The sequence below is a fragment of the Nilaparvata lugens genome, chromosome 2 (assembly GCF_014356525.2).
Source record: "Nilaparvata lugens isolate BPH chromosome 2, ASM1435652v1, whole genome shotgun sequence".
Classification (NCBI taxonomy): Eukaryota; Metazoa; Arthropoda; class Insecta; order Hemiptera; family Delphacidae; genus Nilaparvata; species Nilaparvata lugens.
In genome coordinates, this window is record NC_052505.1 from 26,506,175 (window position 1) to 26,530,061 (window position 23,887).

The 23,887-nt window shown below is 36.0% G+C and overlaps 1 protein-coding gene across 2 annotated transcripts in view; it reads right to left on the bottom strand.

The window, feature by feature from the left end:
- LOC111057132 overlaps positions 1-23,887 on the bottom strand; it is a 143,086-nt gene that overhangs the window by 65,510 nt on the left and 53,689 nt on the right. The gene's annotated exons all lie outside the window — the stretch shown is intronic.

Consider the following 23,887-nt stretch of genomic DNA (forward strand, 5'->3'; position numbering starts at 1 on the left):
AAAAGGGAAAATCTCTTGAGTTAAGCATGAGTTTAAATTATTCTGTAGTTGAGAGTTGAAAGGTTGATTAAAAATTTAATTGGGGATATGAAAGTAGAAATATGTAGGAAAATTCGTGTCAAAAAGGAAATAGAATTTTTGTTGGGAAAATTGAATTGAGGTAATTAACAGTAGTAGGACCCTTAAGAGATAAGTAGTCAAAAAGTATTAATTAATAAAAAAAAAAAATAGGAAAATCTTTAATGAAATGATAAATTTTTTAATGTTGAATAGTAAAATTGCAATCAAGTTTTCCATGTGAATAAGTTGAGATATTTTAAGATCTAGTAGAGTAATTGAAACTAGTTGGATATGAAGTTTATTTTTGAGAAATAATTATGTGAGGCTCCAGTAAGGTTAGAAATGTCAGTGAACTTGGGAATCAGTAATAGTGTAATAGTAGTCTATTAATGTGTTAATGTATTGGTAAATTCCATAATGTTGATAATCAGAAGTCAAGCAGTACGGTAGCAGTCCTAAGCTAGTTGATGGAGCTGAATTTTCATATTATTAAATCATGCCTTGAGAATTATTCTTCCAGTGTTTAGAGAAAATGTCACGTACTTTGAGTTTGAGATAAATAATAATCATGATCTATGTCGAGTCAATTTATCTAGTTGATGTTGTAGGCAGTGAGAAAATGTCACTACTCTAGTGAGAAGCGAAGTACAGAATTATTATTGTCGATAGCCTGGCACTCGATCATAGTTTTGTTTTGACTAGCGTTCTGTCGTAAAGGTTTCCTACTGGAATATTATAATGAAAAGTGTTTTTCTCATGATTGTGGAATGCAAAATCGCGCTTGTGTCATATTGCTCTCGCGTTGATCTAATAATGCAATTTCAATCATTGTTATCTTTGAATCGTAGCCTATGTAGAATAGTATTGCCTACTGAATTGCTCTATATTGTTAAAAATATGTTGCACTCTCAACTCTATAGTAATGATAGTTAGATTTCAATACATTCAGCAGAGTGAAAAAGGTTTCATCCTTTACTATTATAATCAATGTGCTTCATATTTTACAACAGCAGAGTAACATAGAACCAATTAAAACTATGATGTCTTTTAAACGTTTTCCCTTGTTAGATTTTGCCAAGAAAATAACCAGGGACTCAATAAAGTGATTGAAGTATTCAAGATTATTATACTCGGTCCGTCTTTAGTACCTACTTAAAAGGTGGACACGTCCATATTGTTTTGTCCTGACTCTTGCCACAGTTTTAAAGACTCTTGCCACAAATCTCAATTAGTTATACATTTTGCTGAATTTCGGAATGATTAAAGAGATTTCTTTTGAAGAGGGCCCGCTTCAAATTGGATCCTACTATCAATCCAGAAATTTGACTCTCCAAATTACACAGAATGCCTCTATGGTAACATATCCTGATTAGATTTCTTTTTGCGTGTTTCACACCGGAAGGAAGGGGAGTGTGCCGAGCACTCCTTTTAATTCAGGCCTTTTCCCAAGTTATAATAGTAAATTTAATACTCAATAGACTAGAGCCATTATTGTAAGTGAGTTAGCGAAATAAATTATTTTCTCTCTCTATTATGAACGGCCATGACTTCGAGTTTCCCATGATAGATATTTAAAAATTGTGGCTCCGAGTCGTCGAGGAATGTAGATTATGGAATTATCTCTAAAACTTAGCCTTCTTGTCACGACATAAAGTGCGATAAGTTGGAAAACAGCAAGCATTGAAATTATAACAAACTACCGATTTTGCAGTTACTATTTGGTCCAAAGGCTCTAGAAGCCACGCGACGATTGGTCAAATTGATTCCTTCCGCCCAATAGGAGACCTGTTTCTAAATACAGTAGTGGGGGGATTCCCCAACCGCGAGACCAGATTACGTTTCAGAGGACACTTTGCTAGGAGCACTACGAGAGTAAAGATGTAGTCACTATGTTTCCCCCTTTTTGGGCAGGTTTATAAGTTTATTTCAGTAGTTGATGTAGGAGCTAGTTTTATTTTTTATTAATGTTTAAATTTACTAGTAGTGCCATGTCCTGAAAGGTTTAATTGTGTTTCTTCATCATGTACGAATAATTGTTTCTTCAAATAACCGCTAAGGTACGTAAAATAAGGTTAAAATATAATTTAGGGAATTTAATTAATTGTAATCAATAGATAACTCCTGTTTTAGCTTTTGATGAATTGTAGGAAGAGTTAGAAATTAATGCTGTAATACATTTATTTACAGCGGTTCATGTGTGTCCCCAAACCAACTTCTTGTACTACCACCCCTTTGGTTCCGCAACTTTATGTAACACCGCTTCAAGACACCCGTTCAGACGACAGGTCTAGGGACGTAAGAGGACGTCGCCGTCAAGCCAAATTCAACCGGTAAAAGCTCACCGCCAAAAACAAGGTACTGTAACCCCGACGATAAAGCAACGTACAAACCAACGAAAGTGCAGTGTAGTGAAACAAAGGTTCATTCGAGAATGTCAATAAAAAGTGGGGATTCAAAATTATTATGAAACGGGTTATATGGGTCACTATCGACGAAATTTGGGTTCAACGGGTTTTTTCTTTCTTGAGTAATTTCATGTTGAAATCGATTGGTTATTTTATGACTGATCTTGTTTGGTTTTGTGACGTATTGCTATCTAAACGGGGATAGTAATGCGCCCCCGAATCAGATGAAGAATGTCAACAAAGTAACATGATATTGTTGTTTCTGTTGTTCGATTTTAGCTGCCAATGTTTATTGAAGCTGTTTGTATTTTTCTATTATTTCAAATTGTAGTGTTATTCTATAGTATAAACCTATTAAATCAGGCATGGCAAGATTAATTGAAGTTTTCTTGACTCTAGCCCGTTCACCTGCATGAATTAGGTATAGACTCAGGTATTTTCTAGATGTGTCTGCCTATTTCTAAATTCTGAATTTTATTCAAAATTGTCTTCTTTATCATCTTTAAAAAAGTGCAGGCACATATTTTTAACAATATTATTGTAGTGTAAACTTTAAAATCTCAGTAGGCGATGGAAACTTTCCAATTCGATGATAACTACAAGAATCAATAATGAATACAATAAGCAGACCACTTTATTCATCCAAGTTTCAGCTATGAGAGGATGAATAAGGTACTATTGATTGTTATTGATATCCCTAGAAAATTTTCATGGTGAAAGACAGCTATTTTTGGCATATGTTTATCTACAATTTAAAGAGTACACACAATCTACCTGAAATAGACGAGTTTGAATAATGTTAGAAGTTGGTATGAATATAAAATCACAATTCATTTCAAATTTGTTCGGGAAGATGTCAAGAGCTCATTACTCTGACATAATCATCCTTGATTTTACACATGTTGTTCTCGTGCTATTGACTGACTGGTTGACAAGAGAGGGAGAGAGAGAGAGAGATTGATTGATTGATTGAGTACTTTATTTCTGTCCTTTATAGATATATAATTTTCACACAGTTTGGTTCGTCAAATCAACTGTTCGAATTATAGCATTGTGATTGCCAGGAACTAAACTTAATTTGAGTGGACAAAGTGTATATGTATTTTCTGTACACATATATATTCATTGCACACACATATACAGATTTGTCAAGTACACTCGGTTTGGCGGCTGACGTATATGGATATATCAGTCTCATCAATGAGTCGCTTAAAATGTAAATCAAAGTTGGCATTTTTGCAGTTTGCAGCTCCCAGGTCGAAACGTGTTCATTAAGCTTGCCTTCCACTCGGTGGAAATTGGGAAAGCCTCGACTCTCAGCCGGAATAAACAAATCGCAGTTCCGACGTTATTAACAGAGCGATTGATTGATTGACTGATGGAGCGCGGTTCTGAGTTCAGCTCTGCTCTGCTCTGCTCTGCTCTGTCTGCCTGTCAGTACTACTCAAATTGAGCTCAGCACAACTCCAACCTGGCTGCAAGCATTTCCGTCAAAATGTTTATGCATCAATTAAGCAATTATTTTGTGCTTCATTTTTCTCCGTAGGCTGTATGCATTTATACATAATAATTATGTATAAATATTATACATAATTATTATAATAATGCGTTTATAATAATCAACCAAATCAATTTATAAATTCCACGATAGAATCATTTCATAAATATTATTCTTTGTCAATTTGATAATTTATGATTCCAAGTATAATTTTATGTAAATCTGCCAGGGAACAATCAAATATTTGATATAAATTGGCAAGCGTACAATAAAACTGCGAATAAAATAGCGAATATTATTTTTTGTTGCATCCTCGCTGAAATGGTAGTTGAACAAGCTTATGTTTGAATATATCTTCATTTACATTCCCCACTAAGCATTCACATTTTCAATTCTGAACAACTTAAAAATATTATGCCACTATCATAGAGTAACAAAGCTATCCAGTTTTTTAGTCTGTGAATTGTTCAGTTCTTGAATGTAGCATCAGAATGAAATTGGAGAATTTTCTACAATCCCAGAGCTGGATAAGTTACGGATCAGATAATTTAATTGACTGACGATTATCCAGTAGATGATAAAATAATTGTTCATCCATTCAATATCTTGTGTATTCCTTACGAATAATCATATATTTGGAGCAAGAAAGTATTCTCGACCATTCCGTATATTACTTTTCTACATATGAGAATAATGAAATTTGTCACACTTTAATATACAGACTTTGCATAGGAAATACCGATGATATTTTTATGAAGTTACTTCACTACAGTACTGTCAATTTGGGAAGAAACATTGAATCTCAACTTTCTTCTAGATATCTTCACCACAACTTTGTATTTCCAAGCAATCCTTGGTTCCCGATATTCTTTATAACTACTGCAACATTATTGCAACAAATATTAATTTAATAATCCTATTGATGTACTGTTTCTCCTCATAGTAAATAGTATACTGTCATGCTGATATACCATTCATAGCTCTAGTCAACTGGTGGCTCGTCGCCAACTGGAATACTCCATGAGAAATGTCACTAACAATATTAGTACTTATAAACCAGGTCGAACATTCAGGATGTAGTGAATTGCACAGTTAAAATACTCGTCTTTCGTTACGATTGTGAGCACAGACCCCGCCAAGCACAATACAAGATGAACTAGTTTTTATCTTGATAATAAAATACAGTCTACTAAGCTTTACAATCAAGTACAATCTGATTACCGAGCTTCGGTATAGCAGTCGTTGGTTCTATGCTATAGTGAGATTCAATTTGAGCTTTAAACTGTCAGCATTGTATGAATGGAAGGCATTATTGTTTATAAGGATTGTAGTCTAGGACTAGTAGTCAGTTGTGCAATGGACGCTGATTCCCAAGAAAGGACTCCCTCAGGTATAGTAGCATTTCCACAACGTTACTCTCATGAATAGCTCAACTTTTATTACCGACAACAGCACATTTTTATTTCTAAGACTACGACAACTGAGTACAAATTCTCTATTTAGTGATATATATCCAGTACACTCTTTACTGCAAAATTTTACTACGACAACCGACTGCAAATAAATACTTTAGTGAGCGTATTTCAACACAATAGTGGGCTTTTCGTTAATGAAAGAACGAATTACTTGTAGGGCAGTTTCAGGTTGCAGTCTTGGATACGAGTACCTTTAATGACTGCTTTACAATCCATTTTGAAAACTGTGAAACTCGGACTTGGAGTGGTGCCTACAATATAAATACTCTGATACTATTTTGTGATTTGACTAGAGCTGCCGGATGCACTTCAACTTTTTATAGTGATCCATATTGATAAATGTTCCTGAAACTTTTCCAAAACTCATCAATAAATCTTTTCTCCTTTGCAGAGGGTGATGACCATATGAGTCCCAGGTTTGTGCATGGATACTAGGACAGATGATGATTAGAGATAATCCACAGCTTGAAGTATCTACGTTCCTTACCACCGGAATCATATGAATGTTCATCCTGAATTTATATATTCATTCACTTCTACAAAACAGAAGAAAAGATTTTCCACTAAATAAGAAGTGCATCGCTAGCTTCTATAGCATACTGAATGAATAAAAAAAACCAGGGGGATTATTCAACAGCAAACAGTGAGATACCAGATCATCATGAATTGAGCTACAAGGAGGTATGGAGAAAAGATAAGAAGATTACATCGTGTTTGGATGCAGAAGATCACAAGGCAACTCTACTACCTCAACCATACAGTTTACTACCTTAGTCAACTCCAAAGGTTAGTACAGATTTGGCGTATTCTCACATTCAGGGGTTGTCGATTGTTTTGTCCATATTATTTCTGTACTCCAAATCACTGGTTTGAGGACAGGAGAAGATACACTGTTCGAAAATAGGTTTTATGATACCATAGGCTGATTTCTAGTCAAAATTGATGGGATTTGTATAGTCATTTTTTACTTTTTTGACAGATTGCATCATGAGATTTGCAGTGGTGTGCGTCAGACTATAATACTATAATCTTCTTACGAAAATTGATTGGCAATAGCATACAAATATTCTTAGTAATGAGTAACGATATTGATATAGTTAAATTGATGAATGAATAACTATTAATTGTCATGCTTTACAAAATTCGTTTCAAACGAGTATGATAAGAAACATTAATATTTCAGGATAGCATTCTCCAAATAAATGAACAATGAAGCCTCTAGTTTTATTTTTATGAACTCAGTATAGTTTATTATGAGACGTTATCTGATTTACCACATAATTATGATAGATACACAGCAACAATAACTCAATTTCACTCAAACCATGCCTTTAAGCAATAGCAATCAACTGTAAACGAGCACCATACAATAACTCTATGCTATCTGGACCAAAACCATTGTGCCAGCATCAAGATCAATTTGCAGTAATGTGCAATAATTGATGATATTATTCCGACAATAATTCCAGTTATTGCTAACTCGATGGTTTGGGCCTAGAGCAGAGCATTGGATCACTAAATGAATAATACCGAATGTATTGTATGGCCGACTGGCGCTATCGTAATTCATCTAATGGGATAAATTTATCTGATGGGATTGGCCGTTTTGTTACATGATGACGCAGCTCTGTGCCGTGTGCCTTGTGCCTTGGTGGGAAAGGGGTACAGGTTAGGGGTGGCCTGGGCCAGTATTCTCAGGTGGACTCCTTCACCCTTCCCACTCATGGAGTGAACATGTTCATTGTACGAGTCACTGTCAGGGGGCTACAAGAGGTTGTAGTTAGCTGCCAACAGAGATAGAGGATTAGGGAAAGACAGAGAAGGCAAAGGGAGGAAGAGAATGTGTGGCGGGGATAAGAATGAGGAGAAACTCAGAAAGATAGAGAATCACTGAAAAATGAAGAGTCACAACCAGAAAGGAAGGAAGGTCAGAGGAAGACAGAAGCCGTGAAATCGGTGAGGAGAATGAGAGTGTGAAAGAGGAGAGAGAAAGAATATTCATGTTGAGGGAGAGATATTAGTACGAGTGCAGCATTGTTCAGCTGCGAAGGAGAAGATCATAGTTGGATGGAAAACGAGACTATATTAGGAGTATAAGATAGAAAGAGAGAGGATGAGAGAGTGAGATGAAAAATAAATGTAAAAATATAGTGACATTGAGTTATGAAACGTTGTAACTTGATAAATCAACAGGATTATGAATGAGTTTTAACTGAGTAAAATAACGGGGATACAAAAGAGAGGAAGATTGGGAGTAATATGAGTGAAAGAAGGAAGGGGAGAATGGAAAAATAAGAAATTGCAGTGAATGAGGAAAAGGCGTGGAAGAGTATGAGATGAGGTAAGGAAGTGCCGGAAAAATGGACGCGGGAAATGTGAGAGCGTGAATGAGTGAGGAATTCTTGGATGAAAATAATTATATAATAGGACGAAAGATGAAGAAGAAGTTGGTGGAATTGATAGAGAGATTAGAGAAATGAGTGAACATGAATTAATTGATAGAGCTTGAAGAATGAAATCTGTTAAAGAAGAATTTGGAATAGAAGTCGAGGTTATTGTTGATGAAGAAATAGAACGGATAGAAGTGGAGGGGAGAAGCAGGATGAAATGTAGGTGTAGCAGGGGAGAAAAACGAAAGGAAAGTGGAAAAGTGGAGTACAAGTAGCAGTGGCGTTTGATGAGGAGGAGATAGGGTTTGAGAATGGAAGAGAGATGGGAAATGAGAAAGTTGCATCGAAGTGAATTCAAGTTTAAAAATTGGTTCTAAAAGGATGAGAAAATCAACTACAGGAAGAGAAGAGGACAACCAAGAGAAAGATAGATGAGATAGGTTACATGAGGAGAAGGAGTACATGTTTTAGGGTTACAATGTGGAGGAGTACATTAGTGAGGAAAACGAGATAGAGAAGTCCAAGGAGGAGGATGAGAATGAGGAGGAGGAGAAGGAGGAGGAGGAGGAGAAGGAGGAGGAGGAGGAGGAGGAGGAGGAGGAGGAGGAGAAGGAGGAGGAGGAGAAGGAGGAGGAGGAGAAGGAGGAGGAGGAGAAGGAGGAGGAGGAGAAGGAGGAGGAGGAGAAGGATAAGGAGGAGGAGAAGGAGGAGGAGGAGGAGGAGGAGGAGGTGGAGGAGAAGGAAGTGGTTGAGAAGGGAGTGGAGGAGGAGGAGCCGGGTGGAGGAGGAGGAGGAGGACGAGGAGGAGTTCGTATTATCGAATTAGTCCAACACGCGGTTCGTCTAGCCAGGTTGCTGTCAGAAACCTCGACCTCTGCCCGGTGTTCAACATTTACAGCATCCACACTACAATATACTGTACCTCTCATCCAATAATATTAAAACGCCTTTTTGTCATCTGCCAACCACCGACACTCAACCTAACTTGAGTGAAGCTGAGCACAATATAATTGAACATCTCTCAATTTTCCATTATCCTGCAGACGTCTTTCTTTATTACGACAATCAATCTTGCAGATGGAACTGCCGTAGGGTTGAGGTTAGGTTGAGTCCTTACATGAGACTATAGTGGAATTCACTCCATACTGTCAGCATTCTTTGTAAATAACATCAATTCACCTCATTTAACCATTGCTGACAGATGAAACTAAATCTGTGATCCATTCTAAGCAGACAGCATTTCTTACGAATAACATCAATGTTTTCCTTTCAAACAATGATGACAGTATGAAGTGACTTCCACATACAGAGTTCACTCGGAATTGAGTCGTGAAAAATGCAGCCTACATCTTGACCTCTTGCGAAATAGCGTGATCCCTCAACGGGGAGAGTAATTGGGAAAGATGTGGGCTATTTCGGGATTAGACAATGATTACAAGATAGTCTATTTGGAGAGGAGAGCAGGACGAACGACTTTCTTTCCCTTATTAGTGGATGTCAGACAAAGAACACCATCATTTAGTGACTTTAATGTTTTCTGCAGTAACTTCTGTTTGTTCGTTTGAGTTCAACGAATTTCATGTTACAGTCTGACTTGACCTTTAAATTACTGATGTTTAAGGAAATTGGTGAGTTCTAGTCAACATATTGATGAAGCAACCAGGAAAATTTACATGATGTTGTTAATCGTGATTAGCGATAAAATTAACAATTATCATCGCTTGGTGACAAAACGATATACTGTTATAGGATGTTATGGATGAGTAATGAACAGAATAAACTCCCTGGTATGGATATGACATTCGAGATCAAATTGATAACCCAAGTTACAATTTTCCCACTCGCACACTTCATCCGATTGGATTGAGCAGATGTAGATGGAGGCATTGATTATTTTCGCTGGTCAAACACACAAGTAATTCCAGTTGATGTAGTGGAACACAATTCTAGAATGAGAATCGAACGAGATGCAAGTGTGTGTGAGAGAGGCTGAGGAAGATAAGGACAAATTGCAAGAAAAATGAGACAGCTACCTTGCGTCTGACATAAGCCAATAGCTTATCGCCATCCTTTTCACACTAGCTCTCCAGCTGTCGCATTTTTCAATTGTGCTTTTCTTATACTTCTTCTTCTTATCGTCCTCCGTTTTCTTCTGCTTATTCTTTCTCTCTACTCGCTTTTCATCCCAGCTCCATATCTCGTTGGCTTGACCTTACTTTCATTTCCTTCATTTCCTACACGTCTTCCTGCTATTCCTCGTCTAACTTATCATCCTCCTTCTCTTTCCTCTCGTCATCTTCCTTCTGGATGTTCTCCTCTCTATCCTCACGTATCCTCTCACTGTTCATTTCTCTTTTCTTATCCTTCTCTGATTTATTCCCCTCGTCATATTTTCCTACTCATCATCTTCTCTTTTACAGCTCTCTACTAGCTTCAATATTGAATTTTTCTTTTGAGATTTTCGCTTTTCCACATATTCTCCTCGTATACTATTACCTCACGTTTCCATTTTCACCTCCTGTTTCCTATTGCATGTTCGACCGTTCACAACATTTGTTAATGAGAAGGCCGTATACGAGTGGGGTAATTGCTGGCTTCGTAATCAGAGAGTCTTGGGTTCATTTCATGGACTGTCCAAGGTTCTTTTTTCAAGCCACTTCCGTATAGACCTATCGAACAAACATGTTTTCAGGCAACTTTAGTGAGATTCAAGTTATAAAATCTTCACCTCGTAACATTGGTCTGTTATCATTTTTTGGCATCAGACAAAGCAGATAGTTCTATCATTTCATAACCCAGATCCTTTGCCAAATTGTTTGTACGCTATGAAGAAATATAAATAACTGATAGAAATATTCAACCTCAATTATATAAATCTATTATTGAATCATGAACAGAGATATATTTTCTTGAATAGTATATTTTTATCAGATAGAATTCATCATTACAAAAGCAACAAGAGACACCAATTAATATCGGATCAGATATACCGGGATCATAAACAAACTATGTAATAGATGGCGGTGGAACAGGAAAGTGGGAACGATGCTTTCCAACCATTTCCATTGACGTTAATCTCACTATGGAAAAGGATTTTTGAAGTCACGTCAGAAGAAGCCTCATTTCATCTAATAATTTGTGGAATAGGCTGATTGAACAACAATCTGCATGATAATAAGAAATGAAACTGAGTAATCACTTATCATAACTCTCCTGTGCTTCTACGAGTTTAAAACTTACTCCTCAAGAGGTGTAAATAGTAGTGGATATAAATCTGACAGTAGTAGCCTACTTATGCACTTAGTAAACGATGATAACTTCCTGCCTTTTCAACGTTTATCTAGAAAACGCTTATCTCCATCAAAAAGAGAAGAGTACAAAATTTTTTTTCTGTCAAACTGAGCTGCATCAGAGCATACTTTTGTAACAGCAGCTCTGCTCTACGTTTTTGCGCAAGAAGATTAACCTTCACTGTAACAGCAGAGAGAGAGAGAGAGGGGGAGAGAGTGAGAGAGAGAGTGAGAATGAGAGAGATAGAGTGTGAATGAGGGGGGAGCACAGGGACCTGGAGTGTAACGGTCACACATTGCCGGCAAGTCGCAAAAGTAATTTTCGACTCATGTTTTATTTCCACAGGAAGTCAAGCTTCCTCCCTCTGCCATTCTTGAGCTTCGTCAAATTCGTCATGCTGCTAAATCTCCAACAATCTACTACTCACTTCCTACTTTGTCACTTTCTCCTCACGCTACTCATTATCACCCTCGCTTTCTCCCGATGTGCATTCACTTTTCTTCTTACCTGTTCATCTACATATTTTCTTTGCATGCACTTTGCATTTACCCTGCGTCTGCTCGTGATCAATTTTATTGTCTCTCCAGTTTTCTAGGTCTAACACGAAATTTCTTTACAACCTTACTCTCTCATCTTTTTCCTTCTTCCTCACAAACTCCGTACAAAATTATCACTTGGAGTCTTTTCCCTTTTTGAATTCACTTCCTCTGCAATCTCCATTATCTTCTATGTGGTCTAACAGTATAGTGTCTTCCATTGTTCATTTTTATGCTATCATGGTCTGTGAGAATATAATACTGTTCAAATACATATTGTTCACGGCCGGAATATTCCCCGCAATGCTTCTATATTTTAGAGATTTAAGTTTTGATATTTTATTCCTCTCAATGTCCCTATTATTTTAGAGAATTTAAGTTTTGGTATTTTGTAAATGGAGATTAAATTCACCTAACTGACAACGGTGGATTTATTTGGAGGAGATGTTTCAAATTTTATCGGTCAGCTTCTTCTGTTGCCTGCATACAACAAGGGAATGTGGATTCAATCATCACTTGTATTCTACTTATTAAACTACGACTTTACATTCGTTTAATTTTAAAGCTGTTATAAGTGTAATATCACAGCATATGTTCAAAAGTGTGTTGGAGGCTGTAACTGCTCTATCGAAAATGTCTTGTAAAAATAAAATATGTTCAAAATCGGTGCGTGATGCTAATAACGATTCGACCACCTGCAATGACTGTCATGCGAGTGTTCATGCCAAGTGCGTAAATGTCACGATGGACGATCTCAAGTATATGCAACAGAATAAGAAACTCTGGCGGTGCGAGGATTGCTCCAAAGAGCGGCGTAGAAGCATAGTGTTGGAAACTACGGCGGCTGAGGGTGAGTTAAGCTTGCAGGACGTTGTTAGGTTGTTGAACAGTATACGTGAGGATCATAAGAGACTTGAAACCGATCTAGGTAACTGGATTGAGGCGTGTCATCAAGCAGTAGATCAATTAGCAAAGGACTACAAACTCCAAAGTGAAAGATTGAACAAGTGTCTGGGGGCTGTTGAATCACTTAAGGGGGAAATTGTTCAGTTGAAGAACGAAAATTCTGCTCTAAGAGAGCAGGTTGAAGATCTCGAGCAATATTCCCGGATCAACATGCTTGAAGTGAAAGGAATTCCTGAATAGCCCAATGAAAATCTGGGGTCAATAATAAGCAAGATGAGTGAAGTCCTGGGTCACAAGTTGAGTACGGATGCTATCGATGTCTGCCACCGAGCGGGAAGGAGGATGACGTCGGAGGAGGGGAACGTATCATCACGTGAGGGACCGCCGCCTATTCTCGTCAAATTCGTCAAGCGGACGGATAAGGAGGCGATTCTCAACAAGCGGAGAGTGAAGAGGGATTTCTCCACTAGACATATGAATCTCCAGATGGACAACAGCATATACATAAATGAATGTTTATCACCAAGCCGGGAAAAGGTCTTAGCCGCTGCGAGGAATGCTTGGAAAGAGAAACAATTCAAATATCTGTGGATAAGGAAGGAGGAGGGTTGTTCTGTGATAGAATTTAAATCGAGTGAGCAGCTACGGAACTTATTTAAGGTATGACTTACGAACTGGTAATGATGATTTTTTTGGTTGTATAAATAATCGTTTCTCATAAATTATCTATTCCAATATAGCAATGAAATCTTATGGAGAGTACTGTAAGTGGAATTGTAATTATTCATCAAAATATCCGTAGTATGCGACAGAATTTTGATAACTTTCTTGCCAGTGTTATGCAGTTCCAGTTTAGGCCCTCTGTAATAATATTGACAGAGATATGGATAGATGAAAATGAAGCTAATTGTTACCAAATTGATGGGTATACAATGGTGGGTTGTTATAATCATAATTACGGAGCCGGAGGTACTGTAGTTTATTTGAGTAGAGATGTAAAATGTGAGACAAAAAAGGTTGATTTATTATCAGCTGACTGTATTTACTGTCAGTGTTCATGCCAAGGATTATCTTTTTCGTTCTTGGCGGTATATAGATTATATCTATATTCACCGGGATTGTATATAAACGAGATAAACGAATTCCTGATAGAACTGAATGAGATAGAAGAATATCCCAAGACCATTCTTCGTTATTGGTGACATAAACTTAAACCTATTATCTAATGAGAATATCGTAGATGAATATAGAATAATGAGTTCTTTTGGACTTGATTCATTGATAAATGAACCCACAAGACTAGTTAACAATACAGGATCGTGCATCGATCATGTTTTTGTTCAGTTCACTAAGACTAGACTGAATAAGAAAATAAAGGATATAGAAACTGAAATTTTACATTTAGATATAACCGATCACTCATTGATAAAGATATGAATTCAATACGAAAACCCAATTATAAATCAAATTACATCAAATGAAGCAGACAGAAAAAGTAGAGTAGACCACAGAAAGCTTAAAAACATATTAGCAGCAACGGTATGGAATAATGTTCTAGGAGAAACAGAGAATCGTAATGTTGAAACCGCATGAGAAAAATTTATTACATACTTGCAGAAAACAATTAACGAAACTGTAACAACTAGGGAAACTTTAAAAAATAAGGGGTTAAAACCAAGGTCAGAGTGGATTACACAGAAATTAATCAATAAAATACAATTTGAAAATTCTCTATATAAAAAAAATATCAAGAGCAACCAAATAATCCGATAAATGAGAAAAAATATTTAAAATATAGAAATAAATTGAGAAATGAAATACGTATTCCCAAACAAGATTATTTCTTAAATCTATTTGAAACTTGCAAAAGCAATACTAAAGAACAATGGAAAATTGTAAATATATTGTTGGGGAGGGGGGGAAAAGAAAGACAATTGAAAAAATAACACTTCAAAACGAGGAAACAATTGAGGGTACAAAAGAGATAGCTGAGGGTATAAATAAGTACTTTCTTACTATTGTAGAGAATAATAGATCTAAATTAGAAAACTATTTGCAAGATCAAGTACTGGCTGATGTTTTCCCAATACAATATCAAGCTGGATCAATGTTCATCCAGCCCGTGAATGCAGAAGAGATGCAGGTCATAATAAAAGATCTCAAGATGAATACTGCACCGGAAGTGGATGGTATCTCGACTCAAACAATTAAAGAAATTCCAGATCACATCCTAGACGTTTTAGTTGAGCTCTGCAATCTGAGCTTTCAAAAAGGTGTTTTCCCCGAAATATTAAAAAAATCCGTTGTAATCCCAATTCCCAAAAGTAGCAGAAACATCAACATTGATAACTTCAGACCAATAACACTTGTATCAATATTTGCTAAAATACTTGAGAGGGTGATGAAAAACAGGATTCTGAACTACTTAAATTAAAGAAAAATCTGGTGTGGCGCACTCACACAATTTTCTTTGCCGTTATGAAAATTGATCACCTGACGCTAGTGTTCCCGCGCATCTCAAGTCTACTATTCAAAGATTTGAGCCAGCTGGTGACAGTGCAATAACGCTGAAGACACGAGCTCTGCTATCTCTTCATAGTGAATCATTTAATAGAATCAACAGTTGCCAACAGTTTGCAATTGGATAATCACATTTTTTCGAATTTCGAGCTTACTTTTAATTTTAGGTGAGAATGTTACTGAACATAAATTGTAGAGATTCTCATGCTCAATCTTTTCCATTAATTTTTTTTTGTTCAAAATGTATCTGAAGCCTGATAATTGAGAATCTAAAATCAAACTTTGAATAGATGGGGCGGAGCTCCTGAAATTTTTACAGATATGGGACTTGTGGCAGTTGATAGAGCTTATCGATGACTATTTTAGGTACAACTTTGATCAAATTCGTTGGAGCCGTTTTCGAGAAAATCGCGAGAAACCTGTTTTTGAAAACGTTTTCGCCATTCTAGCCGCCATCTTGAATCGAAATTGTTCGTGTCGGATCCTCATATTGTAAGGACCTTGCGTTCCAAATTTCAAGTCAATCCGTTAATTGGGAGATGAGATATCGTGTACACAGACGCACATACACTCATACACACACACATACAGACCAACACCTAAGAATCTTGATTTTGGACTCAGGGGACCTTGAAACGTATAGAAAACATGAAATTAGGTACCTTAATTTTTTTTGGAAAGCAATACTTTTCCTTACCTATGGTAATAGGGCAAGGAAAGTAATGAAACGTATAGAAAACATGAAATTAGGGTACCTTAAATTTTTTTTGGAAAGCAATACTTTCCTTAACTATGGTAATAGGGCAAGGAAAGTAAAATTCTTTAGCAAGAACCAATTTGGATTCCTTCAAGGCAGAGGTACTGAGGAGGCAATGAAAACTTTGCTTTACAAGGTAAATAACAGTTTCAATGAAGGCTTGAAATGCTCGGCAATATTCCTGGATATTTCGAAAGCATATGATTCCATTGAAACACGATTTGCTTCTGGAGAAGCTAGAGAAAATAGGCATAAGAGGAGAGGCAAATGAATGGTTTCGGAGCTACCTTAGAAATAGATTCCAACAAGTAAGGCTAAATAGTGAGATGAGCGACTTGGGGTTAGTTAAGTACGGCATACCGCAGGGATCGGTTTTGTCAGCAGTTCTTTTCCTAATTTATGTGAATGACCAATGCAATGGAAAGCTTTTGGGTGAAATCGAATCCTTTGCGGATGACACGGCTATTTTCTACAACGGCCAGAATGAATTAGCAATACATGCTTAAATGCAAGAAGATATTAAGTGTATTCACTGGTGGTTTTGTAGGAATAAATTACTGCTCAGCGCAAATAAGTCGAATTTAGTTCATTTCAGGCTCGAAAATAACAAATTGAATAATACCTTGCCATTACTAAAATACCATAAGTTCAATATGTGAGGATACCTTCCTTGATTGCCATTGCGATTTGATAAAAGATACAGATTGTGTCAAGTACCTTGGTTTGCTAATAGATAATAAACTTTCATGGTATGATCATATACATAAATTAAAATCAGAAATGTTAATTTCATAAGGAACTTCTACTTTTTAAGAAATATGTGTCCAAGATATTTTCTAGTACATTTGTATCATACTCTGGTTGGGTCAAAAATTAATTGTGGACTCATATGTTATGGAAGTGCATATACAACAAATTTGAAACCTATTATTGTAGCACAAAAGCATTTTATAAGATTGCATTTAATCGATTGTGGCAAGCCTAGGATCGAACACTCGCTACCCCTGTTCAGATCCCTTAATGTATTACCAGTCACATATTCCTTTTTGTTTAAAGCAGTTTTGGATATTTTCAAAAATAAAAGTCAATTGACAACACAAACCCATATCGCTGATTATAATGTACGCTATAGAAATAGAGTTCAATTACATAGACCTAGGCTTGAGCATAACAGAAGATTCTCAGATATGTAGGTGGTAAGCTTTACAATGCCTTGCAACCTGACTTACAGGAGTGTCAAAATAGCAAAATAGTAAAGGCCAGATTAAAAAATTCATTGTTGCGATTGATGATACGCAGTTGTTTTTATGAAGGTTTTCATGCTCGAAAGTTGATATTTTGTTTTTCATGTTTGATTTAGTTTTTGTATGGTTGGGATTTGAATTATTTATGTAATTATATTGTGTCATAGCACTTATATTTTGCATGGCTTCATCTGTTGACTGAAGAATCGATAATTATCACTTGGAATGTGATGCCCGCACGGAGAACTGTTTAAATTGCAATATGATTTATTATTTTAGTGTCAATTTTTTTCTCTTGATTCTTTTTTTAAATTTTTGTAGTTTCTTTAGATTTTGTATACTATTAATGTAAGACTCTAAATATTCCTTCTTTAATTTTTTTTCCTATCCTTTGTTTGATCATTTTCTATTGTGATTAAATATACGAAGAAAAGGCCCCGCACAGGATACCCTTGGGGGCTTCATTTAGACTATGATGATAAACATGTATTGTGCATGCGTGAGTGTTTGCTACACCAGTTATGTTATTTTATTTCACTTTGTTTGTACAATGTTTGTTTTTGGTCGAATAAATTATTATTATTATTATTATTATTATTATTATTATTACTTCAAAAAATGAACATAAAGGTACTAATTTTAAATCATACTATCTACTACATCTAGTAACATTTGATCAATTCCAATCCATACTAACTTGATACTTTTATCAAACCATTAGATTATGTCTTTTTAATATCACAATATCATCATGAATTTGATTATTATTTACCGTCTTCTTTGTCATTTGGTCAAGCTCTTCATGTGATTCCTATGTAGTAGATACGCTGATAATAAGATGAAATGAGTTTTTTCATGAAATACTATTTTGAAGAAGACTAGCAAATCATATTCATCTCCAGTCATGAGATTATGATAACTGATCACTATCAAGTACCATAAAGGGGATGTAGCATTCATTCTTGCTTCATCAGTATACAATATAATGCTGTATATTCGAATGTAGAATTCGTTTGAAAATTGAACCACTTCAATGTAAACGCCTTTCATAAAAATGTCTCTCATTTAAGATGACGACATCTCTATAAAATTAATCACTGGCTCATAGTTGACGTTAAGAGGACAAATTCTATAGTTCTGTCTCTTCTCACAGATATCGTACAGAAAAATATAATATCTAAAAGATGAAGTAGGACTCACAAAAATGACGACTCTTTTGAGCATCCGTTAATTTCACGCTTGGCAAAAACCAATTTCTTTAGAACAAACAGACTAGAAGCGGCTGAAAGCTTTGATTTCAAGATCATAGGACTTGTTCGCTCATTTATAACTAGAGAGTGGGTGGTATACGAGGCGGAATATCCTGTGACTGAGTCGTATTCATTTGAAAAAATTGAGACAAAATATCGTTCCAAGACATGGAGCCTCCCGCAGAACTCTAGATGTAACGCTGCTGCCATTCAACAAATTAAAACGTCAAGGAACTCGGCTAGAACTTCAAAGACGCACAATCATGAATCATGTGAGAATTCTATCTTTTGCAAGATGGAATTCATACTCTGTGACGAATTATAATTGAATTTCTAATGAGATTGGTTGATGTATATAGCGAGCGGTTTTTCATGTTTGCTCTATTTGAATGAAAACATTAAAAATTGAATTTGAATTGAAAATTCAACTTTTCTATATTTTTTAAGATATTTTCTAAAAAAATAATAAAGCGTTCTTATTTTGTTGAATTCTACAAAGTTCTATAAAATATATGTGTTATTTTGAGGTTTCGTGACATCTTCAGGATATTTTGATTTACGATTATCATGCAAAATATGTCGAGAATAAGAGAACTATAAATTAGCAAGTTTTTTTAACTTAAACTCGACTATTCTTCCACTCTCTCAAAGTGTTTGCTGATCGTATATTATTAAATAACATGAATTAAAAAATTAAAATAACATCATTTAAAAATATTTCTCTCATATTACAAGAATAATGTATTATAATCATATTCTCACGTGTATTTAAGTTATTCTAAAACGCTCATTTACAATCTTGCATAATATTCAAATTATCTTACCCTCACATTATTTATAACACTTATCCTGACAGGCTCTCTCATTTTGATTCTCACGAATTGTATGTTATCATTCTCACATGCATTTCGAAGCTAGCACTTTCCGCAAATTACTTTTACCACTAATAGCATTACTACCGAGTCAGTGAGTCAGTAAGAACAGACAGTTGTAATCTCTTTTCATTAAAACAGTGAAGGTATTTTCTTCTCCAGTTATTTTCTGTCAGAGCTGAAGTTCACCAACACTCTTTCAACACTTTGGCCACTCTTGCTCTTGAAGCGCCACTCGGAAAAGCGTCACAACGGAAAACACCAGCCGGGTCGAGAATGTTTTCCCATCAAAAAGCCGTCAGTTGTCAAAAAACTTATTCGAGAGAGGTTCGTATCGATCGTAGCGGTAAGAGAAAAGCAGTGAAAAAGAAAGAAATGAAGTGAGAGAGAGGAATGAGTGAGAGAGTGTGGGAAGAAGACTTCGTGATTGGGATAGATGAAAGAGGTTAAATGAGCGGAAGGTAGAAGAATGCGAAAGAGAGGAATAATGAGTGAATTAGAATTGATGAGTGAGTGACACAGTGGGAGAGTAGAAAGTGTAGAAATCTTTAAGAGAGAGCAGGATGAGTTCATGTGTATTCATGTGTATAGCATTATCATATTTCAGCTTACGTTCTGTTGCAAATAATAATTGGAAATATTACTTGATGAGGCTTATTGATAACTTAATAGTTAGTCATACGGTAGTTGTAATTTAAGAGTCTATCACTTTTAAAAAATATTCAATCATTAACACCTCTATAGTATTAAGAGCGCGGTTGATACTTACTTACTTACGGTACTTACTTACGAAGCGCTACAGCCCTGCGTGGACCTTGGCCTCCTCAACAATTCGCCTCCATTCATCTCTCTGATTAGCCAGTCTTCCAGTTCCTCACTCCTAGGCACGCTAGATTTTTTTCCACATCCTGCAGCCAACGTGCTCTCGCGCGACCTCTTTTCCTCGTTCCTTCCATTCTTCCAACAAGCATCTGCCTCTGCATCCTATTATTCTCCATCCTTTGGACATGTCCCAGCCAGCTGATTCTTCTAGACTTTATGAACCTTACTCTATCATTTCCCGCAGAATGCTACTTATCTATGCATTGCTTCTGATTCTCTACTCTCCATTTTCGCATATGAGGCCATGAATTCTTTTTATTATCGTCTTATAAGAGTTTGATATAGTTTTACTTTCGTGCATCTTGATATTATTCTAGACTTCATTAAACTTCTATTTGCAAAGTAGGCTCTGTTACCTTGATCAATTCTCTTTTTAATTTCCTGACTCAGGTTATTGCTTACATTCAGTTCAGTTCCAAGGTAAGAAAAACTCTCCACACTTCAAAATCCCCCAACTTCAAAATCTTGTGCTGCTCGTCATGCCAGCGATGAGGTCATCTTCTATACTTGGTCTTGTGTCCTGAGTTCAAAGTTGCCTTTTTTCTGGATATTAATTTGTATTGATATGTGAGACCTTAGATTTCTGCTCCACCTTTCGATTATCAGTGTCAGTCGCTGCAAGTTTTTCTAGAGTTATGAGTGTACTCATTTTTGTAATTTATTTTTCTTCTCCTATCCCTTTCTTTCACACCTTTCTCTTCTTGCTGATTTTTAACTGCCTTTTACATTGGAAACCATAGTTGGGATGTTTTTCCCCTCCTATTTCTTTTCAGCAAATTATTTTCAATGTTATGTTGTTATTGTAGATGTTTTCTTTTATTGACTTTGTTTGTAATTTGTAAGATTGGATATTAGAAAGATATTATGAAAGAATAAAAGGAAGAGTAGGATAATAAGATAGAGTAGGGTAGGGAGAAGTGAGTTGAGAAGGATAAGAGGAGGAAAGAAATAATGAGAGGGAGACAGGAAGTGAGAAAGTATAATCGTAAAGGGGTTGAGTGATATTCGAGGGGAAGAGAGGTATGAGAGACTTTTTTCTGTGCCACTAATTTGGAATGAATTGACTATGATGCCCTCCGATGATGAGTGAAATTATGAATATTGACGATGAATTTCAACTCTACCATCTCAAAATTCGCAACTGAAATTCAAGATGTCAACTAACAGCTGCGAGAAGTTGGATCACTTGAATAATTGAAACAGTTTTCAAGTACGATACTTGAAGCAAGAAGGACCTAATTGGAGATTAATATTTGATTGGCGTGCAATTTTCATCATTAACTTATGCGCCAAGTTGGAGAGGAGTGCACTTCTACATTGTGGACTAGAAATTTGACAAGAATTCAATGAAACAGTCAGTCTTCTTGAATATTTGGATCGCGAGTTATTTAAACGAGTGACAAAGGAAGTTATTGAATCTGTTTTTCCATTTTTTCGTGCCTGGATATAAAAACCAAATTCATAATCTGGAAAAGGTCGGTTATTGGCTGATTTCCTTCAGAAATCTCTTTCTACTAACAAGTGAAAATTGGTTTTGAACAATTTCTGAGTCATTCATTCAAAAACTTCGAATCCAAAACTTTACATGAAACTATGGTACAAAAGTAAATTCAAATTGAAGAAATTGTTTCAAGAAGTTTCTATCCGTTTGGTAGTCTGGTGGCTGATTTTCATGTGTTTCATCCACTCAATTTGATTGTGAAACAGTTAGCAATATTACAGTATATGCGAATAGTAACAAATCAGAAGTAATAATTGATCCCTTTCATTGCGACTCACAAGAGATTTTTTCATCATTTTTGTAGAGGAGTAACGAACATTGCATCTTGATCCTTTCTATTGAAAACAGTTTCGCAATTCTACATTCAAATAAAATAAATCATAAGGAATTGATCCCTCTCATGATGACTGGAGAGTTTTCATCAGTTAGCTGGTTTGCCGGAGTGGCAAGCATTGCAATTTGTTCATGAAATCCATCATCTCGTCGACGATTCGCAGCCGGAACACGGCATGTTGCTGACTGCTGACTGGCCAGAACAGCAACCGAATCTAATTTGACAGATTCCATCATGATGAAGATGAATTATACCCCACGAGTATCACAGCTCTCACAAAGCTCATCATAACTACGATCGAATAGTTTACTTGCACATCAAAATCCAACTCGCTCCAATCTATCTTGTCTTAAGTATTGTCATCAAGCTACTAAAACTCCAAGCAAACTGAAAATAATAAAAATTATCACTCACAGCATGATTCTCTTGTTATAACTAATTGCATTGTTATATTATCACTCTTTCCAAAATTATTCTTTTTAAATCGATATCGCTCCATCCATGAACGTTGTTCAGATTAATTCAGTAGTTTCAATCTAACAGTTCCCATGAACCGAATCTATTGATGATTAAAACGATAAACTTATAAATGGAGGCATAATATATCAAACAGCCCAAGTGGACAAAACTATTTCTGTTGGGTTTTTCAGTGGAGCACATTGATTCAAACGTTATTATGTTGGACAAAACAGCTTTGGCGTGGCTGAATTCTAGGAACAGAAGAAACAATCCCTCTGAAGAAGCAAATTGAAAAAAAAATCAAAACCGACTTTTCTGTAAAATTCTTCGTGCTGAACAATCATTACATTCTCTAGTCTAATTTACAAAAGAATGTACAAACTGTTGTTATCACAATATTATAGCTGCAATAGAATTTTGATTGGTATCATGTTTTCTAATGTTTGAGTATTATTTATTGTTATTCAATCGATCAATCCTAATAGTTATTCCACAACAAGACAGAAAATGAGAACAAACCTCAAACTAGCAAAGTTACAAGTCTACACAATGTTATTGATATCTTCCTAATACTAATGATAGGTATACTCTCATAAGACCACGACTTATACTTGGTTGATTAAATTCAATAAGGAATGATTAAATGGATGCTATGGATAATGCGATTCAAACTCATGACCGGAAAGTAGCCCCACTTACAAAGTAATTTTATTATTATAGTCACAATTTGAAACCAAAGTTCGCCAATCTATATCATAAAGCTGCAAATGACAAAATACAAAACATCTCAGCCAATACGACTTGTTCCCTCGGAAACCCCACCTCAAAATCAGTTAGAGAACATTCTGGAGGCTACAGGAAAACCTCCAAAAATCAAGAAAATTTCACCCCCCTGGCACCCCTAGGACCCCCTTCATATATGAGCATGATGTGTTGTGTACTTCCGCATACAAATTTAATATGAAGCATCTCAAATATAGCGGTGTAGTTTGGAAGGCTGCCAGGGGTTATACAGGTGCTAGCAGAATGCCAAATGAATTCCGACGGTTCGCGACTTCGCGTATATGTCATGACTCCCGTCCTCCCATTCTCCTATCTTACATCTTCTATCTTTATCTAACATCCTCTATCTCCATCTCTATCCATTGTGCGTGACGTCATCTTCATTTCAGGGCACACCCTTGCCAATGTTCATCTTCCACCTGAATGACAACAAGTTGCTGAGACTCGACGTAAGTTTCAAATACTAATTCATAATATCAGACAACTGGGACGAAAGCAGCGTACATAATGTACAACATCTTCGAATCTCCTCTTGAGTGCTCTCGTGAATTTTGGCGTGTTGATGGTGTAAGTTATGGGAAAGGTATTCTTGTTTACTCAGAACAACAATTAACTATGACGTGAGAGAGTAGCTCCTTACATACAACGTCATTGAGTTGCTGTCTGATTGAACTATACTTGATGTTAAGATAGTGTAAGATAGCATAAAGATAAATAATATTAT